Source organism: Globicephala melas, chromosome 3 (assembly GCF_963455315.2).
Source record: "Globicephala melas chromosome 3, mGloMel1.2, whole genome shotgun sequence".
Taxonomy (NCBI): Eukaryota; Metazoa; Chordata; class Mammalia; order Artiodactyla; family Delphinidae; genus Globicephala; species Globicephala melas.
This window is the reverse complement of record NC_083316.1, coordinates 167,209,672-167,232,648: the sequence shown is the minus strand read 5'-3', so window position 1 is coordinate 167,232,648 and position 22,977 is coordinate 167,209,672. Positions and strand designations below refer to the sequence as shown.

Below are 22,977 nucleotides of genomic sequence, written 5' to 3'. Positions count from 1 at the left end.
GTCTCCATTTGGTCCAGCCCCATCATCGCTCACCTGGACAAGTGCAGTCGCCCCCATCCTGTTCCCCAGCTCCTGCAGTGGCAAAAGGGCGCCTGTGAGCACCTGAGTCAGGCCCCGTCCCTCCTCTGCCCACAGCCCTCCAGGGCTCCCACCTCCCTGAGAGCAAAAAACCAAGTCCTCCCCTCAGCCCACAAGGTCCTGCACGACCTGCCCTCCTCCCCTCCCTGCCCTCACCTCCTCCCTCTCTCCCCGTTGCTCACTCTGCTCCAGACACACAGGCCTCCACACACCAGGCATGGTCCTGTCCCTGGGCCTTTGCACGGCTCTCCCCCCAGCACCCCCACCCCAGGAACACCTTTCCTCCGGATCGCCACATAATTCACTCTCTCACCTCCTGCTGGTCTTTACTGAAAAGTCACCTCCTCAGAGAGGCCTACCTTGATTCCATAACTAAAATAGTCCCTCCTTATCACCTACCCCTTTCCCTGGCTTCATTTTTCTTGAAGGCATGCTATAGCTCCTTAAATATTTAACCTATTTATTTCTGTATTGTTCTTCTCCCTGCTATGCTTCACAAGGACAGGACTTTTTCTTGTCTTCTTCACCACTTTATTCCCAGCACCTGGGTCAGGGCCCAGCATACAGTAGGTGCTCAATAAATATCCACTGATGAACCTCTAGATGCTCCCCAGCAGGATCTTGGACCCAGAGGAGGCACTGTGATTATTTTCTCAACACTTAGAAGCTTTTCTTGGGGCCTAAAATAAAATTTTAGATCTGAAACCATGGGAGGTTTCTGCTACTGGTCTGGTGGGAACCGCCAAAGAATAAAAACATTCCTATCCTACTAAACTGTTAAGCGGAAGCCTGTGCTCACTTGCTGGTGGCCGGAATGGAGATTACAGACACTCTGTAGGGTGACCAGGTGAGATCCAGCGAATTCTAGAACGTGCATTCCACATAGAACCTCTTACTCATGCTTGAAGCCTGTGTGTGAAAAGCACTGCAGCTCATCTCACAGGAAAGTGAAAGAGAGAGATGGGTGGGCATGACAGTCAGGAAGGGGCTGGACAAGCCAGTGGCATAGTACACAGCCCAGAAAAAGGAGATGAAGGCTCTGTACATACTGAGTCTGTTTGTGAAAAAGCATGGCACGGGAGAGTTGGGTGTAGGATGTGTGGGAAAGGAGAGAGGAGACCAACAGACCTAGAGGTACTAATGCTGAAATAAGAAGAAGAATACTTGCTAATATTTTAAGACCATGTATTATTTGCTAGACACATATATCACCTAATTCTCTCCATTTTACAGAAAACAAAATTGAGCCTCAGAGAGGTCAGGCCACTTACCCAAAGTCACACAGCTTGGAGGTGGCAAAGAGGGGATGTGAGCACAGGTCACCTGGGCCCAGAGCCTGACCTAGGATGAGGTGAACAAAGCTTGCTAGCAGTCGAGCTCAACACCTGGTAGACAGTAGGTGCCCAATGCCATGGAGATGCCCAAGGGCAAAGGGAGCAGAGGAAGGACTGCTCAGAGGGAAACGGTGAGAGTTACTGAGCAGTCGGTCTGATGTTTGCTGGGGAGAAGGGAGGAGGGCTTGAGCAATCAATGCAAACGTTGGAAACCGGGCATCGGGGAGCGAGGTGGCTGGCTCGGAAGAGAACAACTGGCTGCCAATCTCATTTCCTCCTGTGACAGAGATGGGCAGGGCTGGCCGGAACCCACAGCTGGCATGAAGCCAGGGCCAGCAGGGACCTCCTGACCTGTCACCTGTGATGTGTTCATCAAGAGCGAGGGGAAAGTCATAACCAACCAGGGTGGGTGGCAGGAGGGAGTGTGCGTGGGCCCTTTTGGTGGGGGGAGGGGAGAGCCTGGCCCAAGGTCAATGTGGTCCCTGGCAAACCTTTCCTCTGCTCTGCCTCAGTTGGACCAACTCACCATTCAACCTGTGTTTACAGAGAACCATATGGTATGAGGTCCAAGACCATGAGTTTGATGTGAGTTTGGTCCCAGGCTCTGCTCCTTGCTTACTCAATGACCCGAAGTAAGTCATTTCCCTTCCATGAACCTCAGTTTCCCCATCTGTAAAATGGAGTCATCACTCCCTGGCTTGGGACAAGTCACAGGCTTTAGATTCAGAGCAACCCGAGTCTGAACTGTGGCTTAACCTCCTAGCTGAGTGGCCTCGGGCAAGCAGTTTAAGCAATCTGGGTCTGCTTTTCTTTCTCTTTAACAAAGAGTTAAAGGATCCTTGTCTGAGCCCCTGGATCAAGCCATGCCTGAAGCTGGTCTATTCTAACATCAGTCTTCTCAGTTACAAGAGCCAATCAATCCATCTGCTTTTTTTAAAAAAAAAACTAAAGTCAGTTGATTTGGGTTTCTCCTCCTTTCAAGCTGCATGCCCACTGTGCAACTGAGGATAGAGCTTCATTAGTAGCATGGCAGGAAGCTGAGGATAACCATCAAGGTTATCCCTGCGCAACAGTCAACCTGCTGAGGGACTTCAAACAGACTCAAACCTCTGGGTCTCAGATCTTTCAGAACGCAGATGCTGGCAAGCAACGTCCACACGGCATCATCCAGATCTGGGACTGAGGGCAGCGCCTGCTTACTTTGCACCTACCTCGTGCCCACCGACCGGCTGCCTATTACGGACCTATTGGTCTAACATCTACCACGATCCATTCAGTGAGCACCTACTATGAGCTGGGCCCCATGAAAGACACAAGATTTAACCACTTCACCTTGAAGGCTCACAGTGACTTTGCATGGGAATCCTTGCCCATGCTGTTCCCTCTGCCTGGAACACCATTCCCTCCTCTCTCTGCCCAAGTAACTCCTACTCAACCACCACATCTCAGATCAGCTGCCACCCCCTCCAGGAAGCCTTCTTTGACCTCCCCTCCCATTGTTCACTCTCAGAGCCTTGCATCCTCTCCCTCTTCCTCATCCCAGTTCCAGAGCTGACGATTTCTGTATTTCATTGAGTTTAAGCTGCGTAATTATATTACGCGTCAATAAGAAAGAAAAAATGCTGCCAATTAAACTGGACATGACTTCCTTATCACACAGAATTATCATTTGACAGCAACTGAAAGAGCTTTTTTAGACTTCTTTGGACGTACACTTTGATCACTTTCTCTCCTGAACATAAATGCAAAGTGTAAGTAAAATATATGGTTCAAGTTTTTCTAAACCACCTCTGTGTTCCAAGCCCACCTCTTCTGAATTGCTTTTCACCCCAGTGCTGCTGACTCGGGGTTCTGCACGTGGCACCGGTCCCTGTGCGGCCAGGCCCCAGGCACCTAGCACTTCCCATGGGTGGCTGGCCCAAGATTTCCCTCCAAGCCTCTGACACCCGCACTAAGGGATCCACGGAAGGTACTGATAATGCATGGAAGGCTCCCACCCACCCTCGTGTGGCCCAAGCACTGTGGTTTTGTCAACTAACATTTTGGGGGCTGCAGTGGTCAAGACAGGAATAACCAATCTGCCTAAAACTACCTGGCGCACAGCAGGAGCTCAAAACATATTACTGGGATGACGAGCAAATAGCTGAGTCTGATTTCACAGTAAATGAGAGTTCAGAGAGGTTGGGCAAAGGCCATGAAGTCACACAGCAAAGTAAGAGGTAAGGGCAGATTCAAATCCAGGATCCCTGGCTTTGTCCCGGTCTACCTGCCAACAGCACTTACAATGTATTTTTCTGAAATAGGGCAGGGCGGGGACCCCAGCCAACATCTTGACTAAGAGAACTGAACCTCACAGGAGCCTTTAAATACACGGCGTAAAAAAAAAAAAGATACAAATGAACTTATTTATAAAACAGAAACAGACTTACAGGTATCGAAAACAAACTTATGGAGTGGCATGGACTTATATACACTACCAAATGTAAAATAGATAGCTAGTGGGAAGCAGCCACGTAGCACAGGGAGATCAGCTCGGTGCTTTGTGACCACCTAGAGGGGTGGGACAGGGAGGGTGGGAGGGAGATGCAACAGGGAGGGGATATGGGGATATATGTATACATACAGCCGATTCACTTTGTTATACAGCAGAAACTAACACACCACTGTAAAGCAATTATACTCCAATAAAGATGTTAAAAAAAAAAAAGAACAAACTTATGGTTACCAAGGGGGAGACGTGGGGGGAGGGATAAATCAGACCTTGGGATGAACATACACATACTACTATATATAAAATAGATAACCAAAAAGGACCAACTGTATAGTACAGGGAACTCTACTCAATATTCTGTAATACCCTATATGAGAAAAGAATCTGAAAAAGAATAAATATATGTACAACGGAATCACTTTGCTGTACACCTGAAACTAACACAACATTGTAAATCAACTCTACTCCAATAAAATTTTAAATAAACAAATAACTAAAGAGGGTCAATCTATACATAAATTAGGAGGAAGTGACACATGTGAAGCGCTTAGAGAGCAAGCTGCACCCCAGCCAGGCCACCCAGCCGCTGTGCAACATCTAGCTGTGTGACACTGGGCAAATGACTCAACCTCTCTGGGCCTCAGTTTCTCCACCCACCAAATGGGTATAAGAGTCCCTGCCTCACAGAGCTACCATGAAGATTAAACCTATGAAAAGTCTGCCTTCAAACTCTATCCCAAATCTTCCCACTTCTCCCCATCTTCTGTCTCTACTTGTTCCATCCCACCATCCTGCCTGGACCAGTACAGTCTCCTCTGCCCTGTGCCCCCCACTCCCACTGTCTAGCCTCCCTGCAGCAGCCAAAGGGCTCCTGTGAGTGTCTGAGTCAGGTACCCACCTCCCTCCTCTGGGTAAAAGCCCAAGGCCTCCCTGCCTGTGCTCTTACATGACCTGCCCCCACCCCATCCCCTCCCTGCCCTCCCCTCCTCTCTCTCTCCCCCTCACTCACTCTGCTCCAGACACACTGGCCTCCTCGATGTTCCTCCAACACGCCAGGCACGGTGCTGCCTTTGCACAGGCTGTGCCCTCTGCCCAGAACATTCTCCTCTGACACAGCCACTTGGCTTCCTCCCTCGCCTCCATCAGGGTTTTACTCAAATTGTCAACTCCTCAATAAAAAGCCATCCCTACAACCCCATTTAAAATGATGGCCCTGGGACTTCCCTGGTGGTCCAGTGGTTAAGACTTCGCCTTCCAATGCAGGGGGTGCAGGTTCGATTCCTGGTCAGGGAGCTAAGATCCCACATGCCTCACGGCCAAAAAAACCCCCCAAAACATAAAACAGAAGCAGTATTGTAACAAATTCAACAGAGACTTTAAAAAATGGACCACATAAATAAAAATAAAATAAATAAAAATAAAATGATGGCCCTGGGACTTCCCTGGCGATCCAGTGGTTAATAGTCCGCACTCCCACTGCAGGGGGCATGGGTTCGATCTCTGGTCAGGCAACTAAGATCCCGCATGCTTCACGGTACAGCAAAAAAAATAAAGAAAAAGAAACTTAAAATAAACATCGATTAAAAAAATAAAGATCAATTTTAAAACTTAAAAAGTTAAATAACATACACGACAGCCCTCATCCCTCGACTCACGTACCCCTTTTTCTCTTTTACTGTGTTCTCTTATCACCACCTGACATGACACATAGTTTATGTTGCTTATTACCTCTTCCTGATCAGAACATGAGCCCCACAAAGGCATACACTTCTTCTTCCCCGCTGGGCCCCGGCAGAGACCCAGCACACAGTAGGTGCCCGGATGACAAGGCACAGATGTGGGGAGGCGGCAGCCACAGCTGAACCAGCCGCCGGTCCTCCAGGGCTGGCTGGCGGAGGAAGCAAATCCACGCCTCCTCCGGGGGGCCCTTCCTGTCCCCATTTCTGAGCTATCCCTAGACTCTGCCCTCTGCCCCCTTTCCTGAGCCTCCAGCCAACACCTGCTGAGGAAACGCAGGAAGCAGGGGCGGCCTCCGTGGTGCCTGTGGCCTGGGATGGGCATGTTCCTCCGGGCAGTTTAATCCCTGCCCCGTTGGAAGGGAGGCCCCAGAGGTTGAGCCAGGACCTCCAAGCCAAACAAACAGACCGACTCGAGAAGCATCCACCTCCCCGATCCCGCTGCCAGGAAGAGGTGCCGCTCTGGAAGGTGCCTGATAACTATTTAGGGAATAGACGTATTATTTAGGGGCGCCGTGTCACCCTCACTCGCAGCCCAGCAGTAAGGCTTCACCCTTGCTAACTCATCGGATCCTCCCAAGGACCCTGGGAGGGTGGGGTCATCATTTTCCCTGTTTTACAGATGGGGACACTGAGGCCGGGAGGTGAAATCACAGCAGATGAGGAATAGAGCTGGGACTTGAATCCAAGCCATCTGGTCCTCGAGTCTGCCTCTTAACCACTAGTCTACATGGTCTCAATGAATACAAGTATAAAACACGGCAGGAAAACATCTGCAACACCTACGGACCATTGGCTGTGTCCTTGGCCTCGTGGGGGAGGGGGAAACAGCGAGTGTACCTTATCCCTCAGCCATCTTCCAACAATCTGGTAACATGCTCCATTCTAAAGATGAGGAAAACTGAGTCCCCGAGGGAGGTAGTGATTTCCTGAAGGTCCCCAGAAGCGGCAGTGCCCAGACCTGGCACCAAATTCACTCCATCCTTCCCTGGGATGGGTAATGCAGGCTGTTTCAGAGGTGGCCCGAGTGCTAGAACGAGGTCGGCTCACATCTCAAGAACACCCACTGTGTGCTGGCCCGAGTGAAAAACCATCAGGGGTCTTATTTCCAGGTGGGTATACCGAGGCTCAGAGAACTTCAGCCATGTGCCTGGGTCCCGAGATGTCCCCATTTCACAGACCGGTGAACCGAGGCTCAGAGAAGTTGCTCCATGTGCCTGAGGCCACACAGCCAGCAAGAGGCAGCCCTGGGACTCGGACCCAGAGCTTCCTGACCAGACTTGGAACTGTGGGCTGGCGTGAGCCTGCAGTGGAAGCTCTCAGCTCTGCAAACCAGACACCCCTTGGCCGCGATGGAGGGTCAGGATCCACGGGGACACACAGTGCGAAACCCCAAATGACAAGTGTCGGCATGGAAACAGCCTGTGGGTGGCTGGGCTTCTTCAGGCGTAAAAATGGGGGGGGGGAACACTTAACACCAACTGTATTTTTAAAAATCCCACAGCAATAAAGAGGCTGGACCGTCAGCACGGCATCACGTCCGTGGGCAGGCAGAAGCCCCAGAACGCAGGGACACAGCTATTTTAAAGGGGCTATTTCTGGAGGCCGAGGTGAGAACACGGGGGCGGGAGGAAGGATCAGGAGCAGCCGCTGGGCGGCCCGAACTGGCCGCCTGCAGGGGGAGGGGGGAGAGGCGAGTGAAAAGGGAGAACTCTGGGAGCCACCTGCTTGGTTGGTGCCAACGCAGGCGCTGCCACGAGCCAGCTGGAGGACCTCAGGCATCTCAGAGCCTCATCTCTTGCCCTGTGAACGGAGATCTGTGGGTGCAAAACGTGCACGGGGCCCTACTGTGCACAGGCGCTGCTGTGGACATAGCAGAGGAGACGGCCGAAAGGGAGGTGGATGACAAGTAAAAGGCATAAGACATGGAGATGGCGACAGCGATTCCAGTAAAAGCAGAGCAGGAGAGGGGAAGATGGTGGCCAGGTAGACAGGCGGATTTGCAAATAACACTCTTACAAATCGTTTCGCAAGTAATAACTTTGCAAATCTTCACAGGGCGGTCAGGGGAAGCCTCACTTAAAAATGAGCAGAGACCCGAGGAGAGAAGGAAGAAAAGCACTGTGTCCTGAGGCTCACCTACTGCCGCTATTAGGATCAAGTTGGGCGGCGGATGCCAAAAAACTCACAAGAGAGGCACCTTCACATAAAAGAAGCTCCCAGGTCGTCCTTTCAGGGCTATTTTGCCCACCCCATAATCATCAGGGTCCAGGCTCCTTCCATCTCTTTGATCCCCCATTCTTATCCCTGATACCTGCCTCATGGTCCAAAATGGCTGCTTGGGTGCCTACTATCACCTCCGTATTCCAGCTGGGGGTGGGGAGAAGGAAGCATGTACTACCTCCCTTTGAAGGCATTTCCAGGAAATTCTGTTCATTTATCCCACTGGTCAGAACTGAATCATATAGCACAGACAGCTGCAAGTTACAATGGGAAATTTTTTTTTTTTCCACCAGGTGGCTATGTGCCTAGATAAGTCAAAGGGTTCAATTGCTGTGGAGGAGAAAGACGGGATATTGGTAGACCCCACCAAAAACACGTAGCCCGATGGGGTTAGGTCTTACTTTCAAACCAGTGTATCTGAGAGACTTTGGCCTGCATAGAGAAGACAGATGTTATCAGGGCCAGCCCCCTGCCTCCATGCCAGGATGCTTTTCATTCATCCCAGGCTCCGCCTCCCCAAATACCCCAAGGTCAGAAACTGGCCGCAGCCCAAGTTCAGGCTCCGTGTTTCCAGGGGCCCCTCGGAAGGCAGGACCCCACCTACGGTCTGTGCTCGCTAAGCACCTGGGCCCAAGGCACCAGGCATCTCCCATCCCACCTTGCGCCTGCCTGGTGAGGACGCCCAGCCAATTCATCTCCTTCTCCTTGGTAAACAACTGTCAGGGAAAATAAATAGTTTTTAATAGGCTCATTAATTGAATTCAGGGAGAAATAACCTTCTCCCCAGGCTGTTGAGAAGGAATACTCAAGACACACACAAGAAAGTCCTAGCACCCTGGTCGGAAGGTGGAGACCCCCGAACGGTTCTAGCCATGTTCAGCCACATGAACTCAACCAGCAAGGGCGCCATCCCCATCCCCGGCTTTTTCCAGCCTTCTCGAGGTTGGAAGTCTCCGGTGGGTGCAAACTGGGCTTTAACGCCTCAGTAGCCCTTGGCCTCTGCTCTAAGCCTGTGGCGGTAGCAGGATGATTTAATGTCCATTTTTTCTTCTTTTTTTCTTTTGGCTCTCATCACATTTATTTCAAAGGTTCTGCCTTCTTATGTCAAGGACATACCAGGTTGCCCATTCATGAGAGTAAGACAAATTTTTCTCCTTTAAGTTTTCAAAGAGAATGGGTTTCAAGAAAACTACCAAGTCACTAGGAGGACCAGGTAGATGGGGCAAAAGGCACACGTCAAAGTGAGTGACTGAAATTTGGGTGATGTCGGGGAGAGCACTGGATGCGGAGTCCAGAGGCCTCGACGCAGCCCACAGGGTGACTGAGGCACAGAACTAGAAGGTCAGAACTGACCCCCTGCACCTGTCGAGGGCTCTGGCCACACAGGTGTGACTCAGTTTCCCCACCGCGGCTCAGGTGGTCTTGGGGCAGGCCTCCTGCCAGCCTGCTCTCAGCACTGTAGCAGGAGACTCGACACCCCTGGGAGAAGCCAGACTTGGGCCCTGCTGCTCCCAGGACCCCCAAACCCTTTGTCCCCCAAAGCTCTGTATGCAGGTCCCCCAGTTTGCCCCCAGAAGGCATTCACCATCATGCTGTATTGTACGATGTTTAGCCAGTTCCATCTTTGCCATGCCAGCAGTTTCCAAGCACAGTCGGTACAGATCTTTCTAATCATTCAAGAGACAGTCTTTGCTCCCATTTTAGACAAGGAGACTGAGGCCCAGGGTCATGCTGTGCGTGAGGCCAAGATTCAATCCCTCAAAGAAAGCCTGGCCCATTCCTGGGGGCTCCTCAGTGACTTTTCTACCTATCTGGCCGGATGCACACGGTGTCAAATGAACATCAGGGCTCCTTGAATCTTAAAAATCCCCTGGCCCAGTTACTATGCCCTTTGGGGGTTCCCTGCTCCTTTGGGCTTCTCACGTCCTCCCCAGGAGACAAGAAACCTCATGGACTGTTTCAGGGTTCCCTGACCCCATGACACCTGGCCTCAGGGCCCCTGGCTCTCAGCAGCCAATCATCATGGCTTCTGCGCCAAACAGCTCAGACATGCAGAGACTCATGAGGGCAGGCAAGCGGCCGAGGTCACACAGCACCTCCACTGGGGACTTGGTCTCCTAGCCTCCCTGCCCAGGGCAGTGGGAACTGAGTCAGGGCGTTTCAGCCGCCTGATGCGGGGCTTTCCCAGCCACCATGACCCACCTAATCTGGACAATTAGACACGCTGGGTCTAGTGCAGGAGGGCAGTGGCTCTCCAAAACCAGGTCTGGGGAGGGGGAGCCAGGTGGAACTCCCATCCTGAAAAGGGGGGCAGACAGACCGCAAAACAGCAACTGAAGAAGTAAAATAAAAAGAGTGCTGGGGAACACTGGCTGGATAGGGTTGGCCTGGCCAGAAACGGAGCTCCTGGCGGAGGAAACAGCAAGGACAAAGGCCTGGAGGTGGGAGAAGAAGGAAGGTCAAGGTGGTTGGTACAGAATGAGTGAGGAGGGAGTGGATGGAGAAGCCGGCAGGGGACTGGCTGGCAAGCAGGGTTTGGGTGTGCCAACCAGAGAGGCAAAGCAACTTCCCTGAAGTCACACAGCTCGTAAGAGGCAAAAACATATCTCACATCCAGACCAGCCGACAACATGTCCCTCCTTCTGTGTGACCAGCCTTCTGGCTCCATAATTGCTACGTGCTCCAGCTGGGCCAAATGAAACCGCAGAGCCTCCTTGTGCAAAAATTAAGAATTTCAGGGCTTCCCTGGTGGCGCAGTGGTTGAGAATCTGCCTGCTAATGCGGGGGACATGGGTTCGAGCCCTGGTCTGGGAGGATCCCACATGCCGCAGAGCAACTGGGCCCGTGAGCCACAACTACTGAGCCTGCGCGTCTGGAGCCTGTGCTACACAACGAGAGAGGCCGCGATGGCGAGAGGCCCGCACACCGCGATGGAGAGTGGCCCCCACTTGCCACAACTAGAGAAAGCCCTCGCACAGAAACGAAGACCCAACACAGAAAAATTAATTAATAAAAACTCCTACCCCCAACATCTTCTTTAAAAAAAAAAAAAAAGAATTTCAAGAAAGCAAGAGCAGATCATTCAACCAAGTAAAGACCCCCTGAACCTCCACAAGCACAGAAATGCCACCTCAGTTCGCCTGTGGGCACATAGGCAGCCCCAGGAAAAGGCTCCAGCGTGCCAGTTTCTCATCCTCACTCCGTGCCTCAGTTTCCCCATCTGCCAGGTGGGGCGACAGCTGCCACCTCTCAGGGCTGTTCTAAGGATGAAAGGAGAAAATTTGAGTGAAGCCGGAGCCCAGGGCCAGACACGCAGTGTAGGCTCCATGACGGGGACTGCATGCCTGTTTGGGTTATCTCTCCTCCGTTGCAGTTGTTTGGGAAATTGTGGGTGTGGAGCTCCATCCACATCTCCCCCAGCGGTTCATGAAGATGGGGGATGGGAGAGCACAGTCATTTAGTCCCTGCTTGTGTACCCTGGGTGCCAGGTCCCCTAGCAGCGTGACAGCATTTAACTCCCAATGACACAGCAGGCAAGATGTATTCCCATTTCATGGATGAGAAAGTGAGGCTGGGGGCAGGGAATAAGGGGTCACCTCACACAACCAGGTAGGGCCTGTACCAGGATTCGAACTTAGTGCTCCGGCCTCCAAAGGCCAGGTGGGAAAAAAGGGGAAAGACCTGCCCGCAGCAGCCCCTCCATCTCCCAGATCCAGCACTGTCACCAGAAACCCCAGCCGTTCGTGCTTCTAGAATCCATACGTCAGGCGCAACTACCCGCTTGTGATAATCAACTGGGCCGTGGGGCCGGGACAGGTGGGCAGCGGGAACCCGTTAGCAGTCTCGGCGTTTGAGTCCAGCAAGACGGTGCAAGGCACGGGAGGCGGACGTTCATGGACAAGCCAATGGCCCGGCCGCCTGATTTCTCTCACCACTGGGGTCTGGAGCACAAATCAGGTTTTCTAAGGCTCAGCATTACTGACATTTAGAACCTGATCATTCTCTGTGGGGGGCCATCCTGGGCGCTGCGGGATGTTAAGCGGCATCCCTGACCCCACCTGCTCGATGCCAGGAGAGCCCCCAGTCGTGATGACCACAGATGTCCCCAGACATCGCCCTGTGTCCCCTGGAGGAGCGAAATCGCCCCTCGTTGAGAACCACTGTCATGAACTCTACTGATAACGCAGGTGACCCGGTGCCCCAGCCCCGGGAGCAAACAGGTATTTCCGGAAAAGACAAGAGGCGAGGAACGGGTCCCGCAGACAGAAGATAAGTCACAGCCCTGCCCCGTGGGACGAGCCGGCTTCCTTCTGTGTAGCATTTAAGTTTATCATTATGACCAATATTAATATAATCAGAGCCAACGTTTATCGAGTGCAGCTGCTGGCCCAGGCCCTGTTCTCCGCCCTCCCTGTGAATAATCGCGCCGCTGCCTCCAAATAACTCCTCAATGTGGCTGTGATTCTTCGATCCATTTTACAGCCCGGGAAACTGAGGCTTGGGGACGGCAAGTGAGCTGTCGAGTCCACACAACTGGCAAACGGAGGTGTTGTAAGGAGAAGAACGATCAAAGAATGGAAAAATAGGGCAATTTCATGTAAAAAAAAAAAAAATCTAGATTTCTGGTTTATCTTGGAAAACCAAGCAGATCTGGCTGTGGAGCCATTCAGGGCTGCCCGTCTGGTGCCCACCACCCCTTGGCATGAACTGCCCAGCCCTGATGCGTGCGCACTGGGGTTTGAGAATGACATTTCTGCCATGTCTTTTTTTCTTTTTTTAATTTTTAGTGGAGTATAGTTGCTTTACAATGTTGTGTTCGTTTCTACTGTACGGCAAAGTGAATCAGCTATACACATACATATATCCCCTCTTTTCTGGATTTCCTTCCCATTCAGGTCACCGCAGAGCACTGAGTAGAGTTCCCTGGGCTATACAGTAGGTTCTCATTAGTTATCTATTTTATACACAGTATCAATAGTGTATATATGTCAATCCCAATCTCCCAATTCACCCCACGCCTCCCTTTCCCCCTTGGTATCCAAACGTTTGTTCTGCCATGTTACCCTCTCTGGACTGGTGTGAAGACATCCAGCCCACCCTTCTAGTGCGAGGCCCAGCCGGGTGGGCGGGCGGGCGGGCGGGCGGGCAGGCAGGCAGGCAGGCATGGCTGTGTGGCTTTAGGCAAGTTGCTCTCCCTCTCTGGGCCTCGGCATGACAGTTGTTCCAAGAGGTGTTTCCCCAACTCCCAGGTCTCCACTAGCAATGATCTTTGCACCCAAGCTCTGGGGGCTTTCAGCAAACTCTAGCTGCACGTGTGGAAACTGCAATGTGAACTCCTCAGTGTCGGGACCCCATGTGGTCACCCACCTCTTGCTTCTGCTTCCCTCACCTCCTGCCACACACAGCTGAAGATGCTCCACCTCCCAGCTTCGCACCTGCTGTTCCCAATACCTGTTCAACTCAGAGAGGTCCCCCTGATGCCCACCCCCAGACAAAACAGTAGCCTGGTGACCTGTCGGGGGCCACGGGATTTCCAGTCTCTGCAGAGCCCTACTGCAGCCGATATTTTTTCTTGCTTAGCTTATTTATGTATTCAGCCTCTCCCAACAGACTGCAGGGTCCAGGGGATGGAGGACCGAGCTTGCCTTGTTTACCTGCTGTATCCCCAGAATTCAACTTTCATTTGCTTTTATTTACAAAAAGAAAGAAAGGAAAAGAATGTACAAAGCGCTTTCTGTCTACCTGGCATGTATTTGTTCATGAGTAAAGCAACACCAAAGCACCCATTTTACAGATGAGGAAACTGAGGCGCACGGCCGCTACCTAACTAGTCCGAGGCTCCACAGCTGGTCTACATACATAGTCTGAGGCCCCACAGCTGGTGAGCAGCAGAGCTGGGATTTGAACCCAGAGTCTGGCTCTTGAGTTCTCTGGCCGCCGGTATTCAACAAATACTGATTGACTGAATGAATGCATCGGCAAATGAAGGAATGACGGCTCACACACCAAGCTTATAAACTGACTGCTTTCCTGAGCACCTCTCAGCAGGGCCCGAGGCAAAGCTGAGCCCACACGGCCCTGAATTGTCCCGGACCTCCCCCCAGGCACTCACCCAGATCCACCATAGCTCTGGAAGTCGGGGGGCCACTGTCTGAGGTCTCAGGAGTGCGGGAGCCACCTGCCTTCTCCGCCTGCCTTGTCTGGCTTCCCATGGCTCAGATCCTGCCAGGCCCTGGCCCGGTCCTGCTGCAGAAGTGGGGCGGCCTTGATTAGGCAGCCAGTGACGGGGAACGCCCCAGTTTGCAGTGGCTGAGTCATCCTAATGTTTCTCCCATGCTAGACCCCGTGAGGGGCTGAGGGTTGGGGGGTGCTGCTGGGGAGCCCCCACCGGGCAGGTCTGGCTATGGATCAACACATCACTTTACACGCATTAACTCATTTAATCCTCCCAACAAAGCTATGAGGTGGATAGCATTACTCTCCATTTTACAGATGTGACCATGGAAGCACAGAGAGGTTGAGCAACTTGCCCCAGGTCACACAGCCAGCGAGAGGCAGAGCCGGGATTTGAAACCAAGCAACCTCAGACCGGCGTCCATACTCTTACCCTCTGAGGAAGGCAGCTGGGAGCCCCGGAGTCTCCACAGTGACTCGCGCCCAGCAGGTGAACCGTCATCAAAGCTACTTCTTTGACAATGGGGCAGAGCCCCAGCTCCTTCCCAGGGGTTAAGACTTCAGGTTCTGGCAGCCACTAGTCCTGGGTAAGATTTCCAGTTCTGTCACTTGTGGACTGTGTGACCTCAGGCCAGTGAAGACCTCTCTCTGTGCCTCAGTTTCCCTGTCTGCAAAATGGGGTTCCGAGCATGCTCCTAAGGTGCTTACTCAGCGTAGGACCTGGCACGGGCACCAACCCCAAATAAGTCAGAGCAGCTATTATTATCCCCCGACATCCCCTCATTTGCTGATCACAGGGTTAATTATAAGTGGCATTAAATTATACACACACAGACGCATCGACCTCCCTTCCCCAGAACCCCTGAATCTCCACCAACACTCCATTACCCACACGACAGCACGACAATAGAGCATCTTCCCGGCCCCACTCCACCTAGCCTGCCTCCATCCGAGGGTCCCAGGCCTCTGGCACTGAGGATGCGACACCATTTGGGGGCCGGGCGTCATAAGACAGATGCAGCCAGCAACCGATGACACGTCCAAGAGCTGAGGGAGGCGCTTTACCCACAGCATCTCCTGTCCCGGCTTGCCATGAAGCAGGCTGTGATTGCTCCGATCTTAGAGATGAAGGAGCACAGAGAGGTCAACCAACCAGCCCAAGTATGCACAGTAGGGTGGGTGCTGGAAATCAGCGCCCCCCTCCAAGCCAGAGGCATAACTTCATTTTGCAAGTGAGAAGGCTCCCACACAGAGAGGTTAAAGGGCAGAGGCGATGCCACACAGAGAGGGAGAGAGGAAGGAGAGAACCAGGAAACAAAAAAATCGGGATTTTCAGTTACCCTAGGAGGAAACGCCTGGCCTTCCTACAGGGGACTAATGTAATAGCAAAGAGTTCAAAAAACAAACCGAAAAAAACTCAAAAGCCGCAGGGACCATCCAGGGAGTTCTGGAGAAAATCTGCTTCAAAAAAAGGGTATTTATGGGAGCGGGGTCACTGTGACCCAGAAACCCAAGCTCCAAGCCCCAGATCAGGGTGGAATCCATGGGAATGAGTATGGGGATCTCCGGGGAAAGAAACCTCGGTGTGTTTTCAGGTCTGGAATCCTTTTGGCCTCCGCAGGACTGGGAGGGCGCCTCGATTCCGAGAACAGGAGAGGGATTCCACGGCCAGCTCGGGATTCCACGGCCAGCCCGGAATAGCACCAACCCCCAGGTCCAGCCTGGCCAGACCCGGGGGAGGGGCAGCGGTATCGGCAGCTCCTCAGAGGAGGGGAGAGAGAAGAGAGACAAAAATAAAGCAACACGAAAGTCGGGGCCTGTCCGTGAGTCACTCCCACCCGCTTGTTAATTTTCGCCTTTGCAGAAGTGTAAGCCAATTGATTTTTTTCATGCTCCCCACACACAACACCCCGCCCCCCGCCCCCCGACAACGCTTCTGAAATATCAGAGACAAGACAGAAATGGTACGTCGGGGTTCTTTTTTTTTTCCCTTTGTGTGTGTGTGTGTGTGTGTGTGCCTTTTCTTTCCTTAAAGAAAAAAGAGAGAAGGGGGAAAAAACCCACAAACCACACTCGAAATCCGTGAGCTTCTAGAAGGCCAGAGGGGGTGACAAGTTGGACCGCCGGGTCAGCAGACCCAGGTATCACCGCTTCCTGTGCATCCCAAGCTAAGATCTGCCCATGTCCGGGCTGTCCGTCCTCCCGGTGACAGGCAGACATGCGCTTGAATTTCACCCCCTTCCAACACCCCATCTTCTCCGGCTATAAGCCAGGAGCTTTCTGGTTCCAGGCTGAAGTCAGACAAAATGTTTGAAACCATCTGAAAAGCCCTCATCCTCCCCAGCGCAGTGGTGTGACTTTTGTCCACGGACCCACACGGGGTTTTGTCAGCTTGGCACCTGGATCTTGCCCACTGTCCCCACTGGAGGCTGAGCCCCCCTGCGCGGCGGGCAGCTGGGGTCTCTCCACACTCCCCCGCCAGGCATATTTTGTAGCGGGGAAGGACAGGGCAAGGGCAGAGAGGGGCACCTCCTCCTTGCAAATTCTGGGAAACAGGCCACCCACCCACGGAGGGTGTGCCAGGAGGCTGTCCTAGGTGCAGAGGAAAGCGGGGTGGCATCTCAGCGCCCCTGCCTAGGCCCCCTGCCTCTTTCCAGAAGCACAAGCCCTCCCTCTACCCCCAGAAAGGGAGCCACGGCCCGCAACGTGCTGGCCAAGCCCACTGCACTTCCCAAGGACCTTTCTCAGGCTCCAGATGACTCTACAAATGGAACCTAATGCGCTCCATCTGGGGGTGGGGGGTGGGGTGGGGCGGGGATAGCTTTCAGCTGCAAACATTAAGCTTTGTCAATTATCCCCCAAACCCGCCAGGTTTATAAATATCCGTCTTTATTTTTAGGGTTTTCCTCCCCTTCCTGAAGTCTCTCAATGCCCCCCCCCCCCCATACGCAATGGCTACGCTAAAGTCACGCGAAGCAGGTGAACCTGGGGCTCCCGGGTGCCGCGCCTCAGAGCCACGTAGTCCCTGCCCGTTCCTGCCTGCCCCTTCCCAGCCACCTCGCTGACCATTGTTCGGTGGAGTAATCAGCGAAGCCACAGGTCTCCTAGCGCCTGGCTCCTGGGAGCGGCAGCTGGAGGTGCGCTGTGCTCCAACACCTGCGACAGGCTGTTCAGTGCCAACCCAGAAGGCAGGAGGGGAAATCGAGTCACCCCTGGAAAGCCGTTTGCTGAGGGGAAGTGGATCTGTCTCCCCAACCCGTCCCGGGTCTAGGGAATACCAGGCAAAGCCCCACGCTCTGAACAGCCCAAAGAAGAAAATGAGCGCACAGTGATGGCTCCAGAATTGTCCCCCCAGATGCCACAACTAAATCCCTGACATCCAGGGAGCTTCTCCCCTTCCACCTGGTCCTGACACCTCGGCCCAGAACCACAGCCCCACTGTTGGGAAAAAAATGCCCCATGTCTCTGAATGGGGCCCACAGATATGTGAAGATGCCCGGGATCCCCTGGGAAGCAGGGGAAAAAGAAAGGTGCTTGGAATGCTGCAAGGAGCTAGAAACAGAAGCACGGTCAGTGGGCGATGATTCCTGTGCGGGCAGCAGGCAGGCGCCTGGCTGGCAGTGCTCCTCTTTCTGTGCCCACCACAAGGCCAGGGTCCCTGAGGGAGGAGGGTTCCCCCAAGGAGCCCAGCCCACACCCCAGCAGCGCCTTCCAATGCCACACCCCGGCCACACCAGAATGACCCATCCCCCTGTCCCCGCAGAGGGTGAGGAGTGGGCCAGGCGTGGCCTCTCCTCGCAGGATGGCCACCGACATGACAACACCAGCCCCCGTCCCCTCCTGGGGGGCCAATGTCCTCGGCTGGGTGGCAGGAATAGAAAAGCGCATGAGCTCACCAGGTAGGCCGGGTCTCCCACGACGTTTTGTTTGCCTGTGCCCAATTATACCAAACTCTCAGGGCAATCAAGTATGGCGGGTGGCTGCCCCCAGGGGGCTGGGGGGGGGCCGGGGCCCCAGGCAGAAGTGCACCATCATGGTGAAGGTGTCCCCCAGGCCCGGGCACAGGGCAAGACGAAGCTTTCTGGAGGGGGAAGAATGGAGACACAACAGCGGGCATCAAGAGATGCCTCTCGGAGGGCATTGTTGGGGGCGGGTAAGGGGAGCCAGCCAGAGACCCAGGCCCAAGTTGGTGGGCTCTAGGATTGGGGGGTGGGAAGCAGCCGCCCCCCAGCCCCAGCTGCCTGCCTTCCGCAGCCAAAGTATCAGCTGGCAGAGGAAGAAGAGAGCTGAGGGACAGAAGGTAGGCGAGATTGGCAGGGGGAGGGGGCACAAAGGAAGGGGACCCTGGGAGGGGGAGGGGAGCTATGCAAATGGTAGAATCGACAGAGTCCCTCAGCGATTAATAAAAGCTCCAGCAGCGGCGGTTGGTATCACAGAAGTAGAGGCGCGGGCTGGCTCTCTCTTCTCACTGGCGCAAGGTGGCTCAGAGGGGGAAGCAGGGCACCCCAAACAAAAGGAACCCTTGCCCCCTGCACCCCAGGAACAGCAACAATGGGGAACATCAAGGGAAGACTAGAACCCCGGCAGCCAAAGTCCTGGGAGGGGGCGCGAGGAGACCAATGGGAACCCAGAGCAGGTGGGTCCCTGTCCTCGGGACCCTCGGGGACCCTCCGGCTTTTGTCCCCGCTTCTCAGAGTCCTAATACCCAGCCTGGACACCTCAGACGCCCACCCACCTCTTCGCGAGCTGGGGGCCAGGCTGGTTTTTCAGGGGTTTGGCCAGAGGCAGAAGGGCCCCACACTCAGAATGAAGACTCCCCCAGATGGAGATGGGGGGAAAGGGGAATCCCAGCTGAGCCCGAGAGGGGGAGGGGAGGCACCCCCCAGACGAAGGCGCTGGGGAGGTTTGTTAATTTGGGGGATGAGGACCCTAGGGGGTGGCTAAATTTGAGGAAGGGTTGCAGAGGAAAGGACGCTCAAAAGCTGCTTATTTACGGCTCCTAGAGGAGGATTTGAAATCGGGGAAGAATCACTGAAGAGGAGGCTCTAGATTTGGGGGGGGTGTGGCTGAAAAAAAGATTCCACTTTGGGGTGGATTCTCTGATTTGGGAATTTTGGAGAGAAGGCAGACGAAGGAGAGTTCTCTGATCTAGGGGGAGTTTCGTGGGGGTAAGTGCCCAGGATTTGTTTGTGTGCTGAGGGGGGGAGGGTGGAATTCTAAATTTGGGAGTGATTTCCGTAAGGAGCAGTGAACTTGGCCGCAACCCGGCCAAAACCCTTGCGCTCAGAGTATGGGCGCTCGAACTCGGAGGGCTTCCCTCCGGGCACGGCGCCCCCCCACCCGCACCCCCTTCAACCTGGTTCCGACGGCTCCGCCCCCGGGATGACGTCACCGCCCCTCCCCCCCGCAGCCCCCGAGGGGGCTCCCGGGGCGTGCAGAACCCGCGAGGCTGGCAGCTCCAGGGGCGGCTTCCCCTCTCCCGGGATCCCCACGGGGCCCCCAGCTCCGAAGGGAGGTCGGGGGCCGGGCGCGCGCGCCCGCCCGTCCGCCAGAGTCCCTGGGGCTGGGGGCTGCTTTGCCCCACCTGGGGAAACTGGGAGGGGGAGCTGGGGCCACAGTAGGGTGGGGCAAGGCTAAGGTAGCGGAAGGCTCCCCACCAAAGGATAGATGAGGCCGGGAGGGCACTAGGGGGAGACAGCATTGAGTAGGGGGGTTCTCTAGGGGAGGGGGATTGGAGAGCGAAGGTGGCGGGCAGAGCAGCGGCCCTGAGCGCACCGGCCAGTCGGTGCCCCCCTCGCTCCCACCGGGAGCCGACTGTCCCGGGCTGGTCTCCACTCCGGGGCGCTCCCTGCCTCCGGGACCCGGCCGGGGAGCCTGGCCGGGCGCCGCTGGGGCCAGCACCCCCTCCCCACACACGCGCGTCCTCCCTCCGCGCCTTTGCCCCGCCCGCAGCCCCGGGTGGTGCAGCCGGCGGCGCTGGGCAGCTTCCAACGCCGCGCTCCGGGCGAGTCCAGCCCAGCCCCCTCCCCCGCCGCGGCGAAGCCCCCCACCCCGCCCGCCGAGCCCTCCCCGCTGCCCCTGTCTGCCCCGACCCAGCCCCTCAGGGGCATTGTTCGGACGCAGCTTGCCAGGCTCAGCGGCTGGGCGTGCAGCCGGCTGCAACGGAGCATCCTCCAAGCACAATGGCCGTGTAGGCTTCCCCGGCACAAAGCCGGCGCTTTGCCCACTCCGCTGCCTCCGAGAACCCCATTGGAGCGCCTGCATTTTTTTAAATCGAATTCATGATTTTTTTCCCCCCCTTACCTGGAGGCTGGCTGGGCTGGGCTTCCCCGGCTCTGCCCCGCTTCACATCCTGGCTGTTGCATGGGATTCGAGCGGAGCCCGAGCGCCAGCGGCTCGCGGCGTGCGCGCGCCGGCCGGGCTGCCGGGCGGGCGGCGCGAGGACACTCACTGCGGCTCGCGCGCCCCCCCAGTCGGTGACGTCATCCCTTCCGCTAGCGCCGCCGCCGCCGGCTGGGGGCGGGGCCGGGGCCGGGGCGGGGCTGGCACGGGCGTGTCACTGCGCAGCCGCGTAGTCGCCACGCCCCCCGTCCAATGAGGCGGCTCGGCGGGGTCACGTGGCCCTAGGCGTTTAAAGGGCTGTGGGAGCACGTGGGGCGTGGGGCTTCGCGCGACACGTGGGTGGCGGCGTCAGCCCGGGGTACCCGTCTGTCCGCGGGTCCGCCCGCTAGCCCCAGGGCGCTTGGCCCAAAGGCCATGGTGTTTGCCATGTGCTGCTGTAAACTCTGCCATGGCTCCCCAGTGCCCTCCGTGTAAAATGCAGCCCCCTCTGGGGGGCCCGTTTCTCTGCGTTCGCACCCATCACTCTGCCTCCAGGTGTCTATACCTAAGCCAAGCCAGCTTCTTACAGTTCTTTCAATCTGTTCACTGCTGACTCAGGGCCCTGGCCCCTGCTGTTTCTTCACCTGGAATAGTCTTCCCCCAAGATCTTTCCCTTCTCTTTTTTCCCGTCTCTGCTTAACCTGCAGCTCCTGGGAGGAGCCTTCCTTGACCATGACCATCAGCCACCCCACGCTCCATTCTCTGTGCCATTGTCCTGATTTAATTCTGGTCATGCTAGGGTGTGGATCTTCATGGGGCCTGGAGATCCCTGTGTCTTGGCTGCATGAATAAGGGAATGAGTGAGGGAACACTTCCTGCAGAGTAACCACTTTACAAACATCTCTTCTAATTACCATCAGCTGTTGCCCTTGAGGCAGGACAAACCACAGTAGGAACCCCAGCTCAAACACTAACTTGCCGTGTGGGGCCCTGCCTCAGCTTTCCCACCTGCAAAATGGGTTTGCTTCTCTGGGTCTCAGTTTCCAATCTGTGAAATGGGGCAAGGTGTCTGCTGCTCACAAGAGAGTGTAAGGATGAAGTGTGATACTGTGCCTGCTTGCCCTGTAGTTGGTGCTTGAAAATGGGATAATGAGAAGAGGAAAAAAAAAGAAAAGAAAAACGGAAAGATTACCACGGAGGGTGGGAGGGCTCAAAGACACCAAACAAGATTGCACATAAAATTATCGTATTCTGAACCTGCTGGAAGGGTTTTATTTCTCCAAGGTATGTGTTTGGAGAGGGCCTCATCCCCACAAAACGACTCAAGTTTAGAATTTGGGGGTTTTTCCTCCAAAACCATTGATTCATTCATTCCTGGCCAAAGATGCAGATATAAACAAAAGGCATTAACCCAGGGAACAAAATGAGAAGGCGGAAGTCATAAATAGGAGAAAAGAGAGGAAGAGAATGAATAATTCAACAAGCAACCTAAATTAAGCTTGGAGTTTCCCAGAGGCCAGTGCAGGTTTGCGGAACCTATTTTGTCCTCCTTCCTAGCAGTGTGACCCTGACCTAGCCATTGACAATCTAACCTTGGTTTTCTCATCCAAGCAATTGGGAAACAGCCTCATCTTGAAGAATCAAATGGGATGGTCTGTGCACAAACGCTTAGCTGATTTGAGGTACACAGTAGATGCTCAAGCCTTGCATACTCGACGGAGGTAGAGTGAAATGAGAGGGCATGAGCCACACTCAGCCCTGCCACCTATTAGGAGAGGAACTTTGAACAAGTCACTCAGAGGCTCACTGTTACCATCTGCAAAAAGGGTACAACCACATCTACCTCTGAGAGTTCTTGTGAGCGGCAAAGGAAAACAGTTGTAAAATATGGTGCAGGAAACCAACCCATTCAGGCCATCAGTCTGTGTGCCAGGCTGTTTTTAGGGCTGGGGCACAGAAATAAACAAAAAGGCTAAAAAATTCCTGCCCTCCAGGAGTTGAGTCCAGTGGAGGAAATAGACAATATCTCACCTGGGGTAAAAACCCAAGTCCTCCTTGCAGCCCACAAGGTCCCCCAATGCCTGCCCCCATCACCTCCCTGCCCTCACCTCCTCCATCTGCACCCCTTGCTCACTCCATTCCACCCATGCCAGCCTTCTCACTGTTCCTTGCAAACATCAGGCACAGTCCAGCCTCAGGGCCTTTGCACTGGCTGTTCCCTCTGCCTAGGATGCTGTTCCTCCTGCTTTTCCCAAGACTGGACCTTCCTCATCCTTCAAATCTCTGAAAGACCCTCCCTGACCATCCTGCCAAAGTTTATCTTCATCTCAGTACCAGATTATTTATTACAATTTGGGACTGATTACTCTCTGGGGAAGTTTGCTTGTTTTCTGTCTGTCTCCCCACTTTATCTGTGCCTGTTTGTCCATCTGCCAATGTAGGATAGTAATAGTCTCTATCTCCTAAGGTTGTTAGGAGGGTGAAATGAGTTACACCATCTAGAGTCTAGAAGCATTGATAAATGTGACCACTGTCAATGGAAAAACCAAGATGACTAGCCAGGTGATCATAAAAATCAATACAGGGAGAACAGAACATTCTAGTCTGATATTGTTGCAGC

General features: G+C 54.4%; 1 protein-coding gene across 1 annotated transcript in view; it reads right to left on the bottom strand.

The window, feature by feature from the left end:
- PTPRS (protein tyrosine phosphatase receptor type S) overlaps positions 1–20,493 on the bottom strand; it is a 111,684-nt gene extending 91,191 nt beyond the window's left edge. The window contains exon 1 of the mRNA XM_060295556.1: positions 20,340–20,493. The gene's annotated coding sequence lies outside the window, so the exon portion shown is untranslated. The remainder of the gene's footprint in view (positions 1–20,339) is intronic.
- Positions 20,494–22,977: the final 2,484 nt, after the last annotated feature.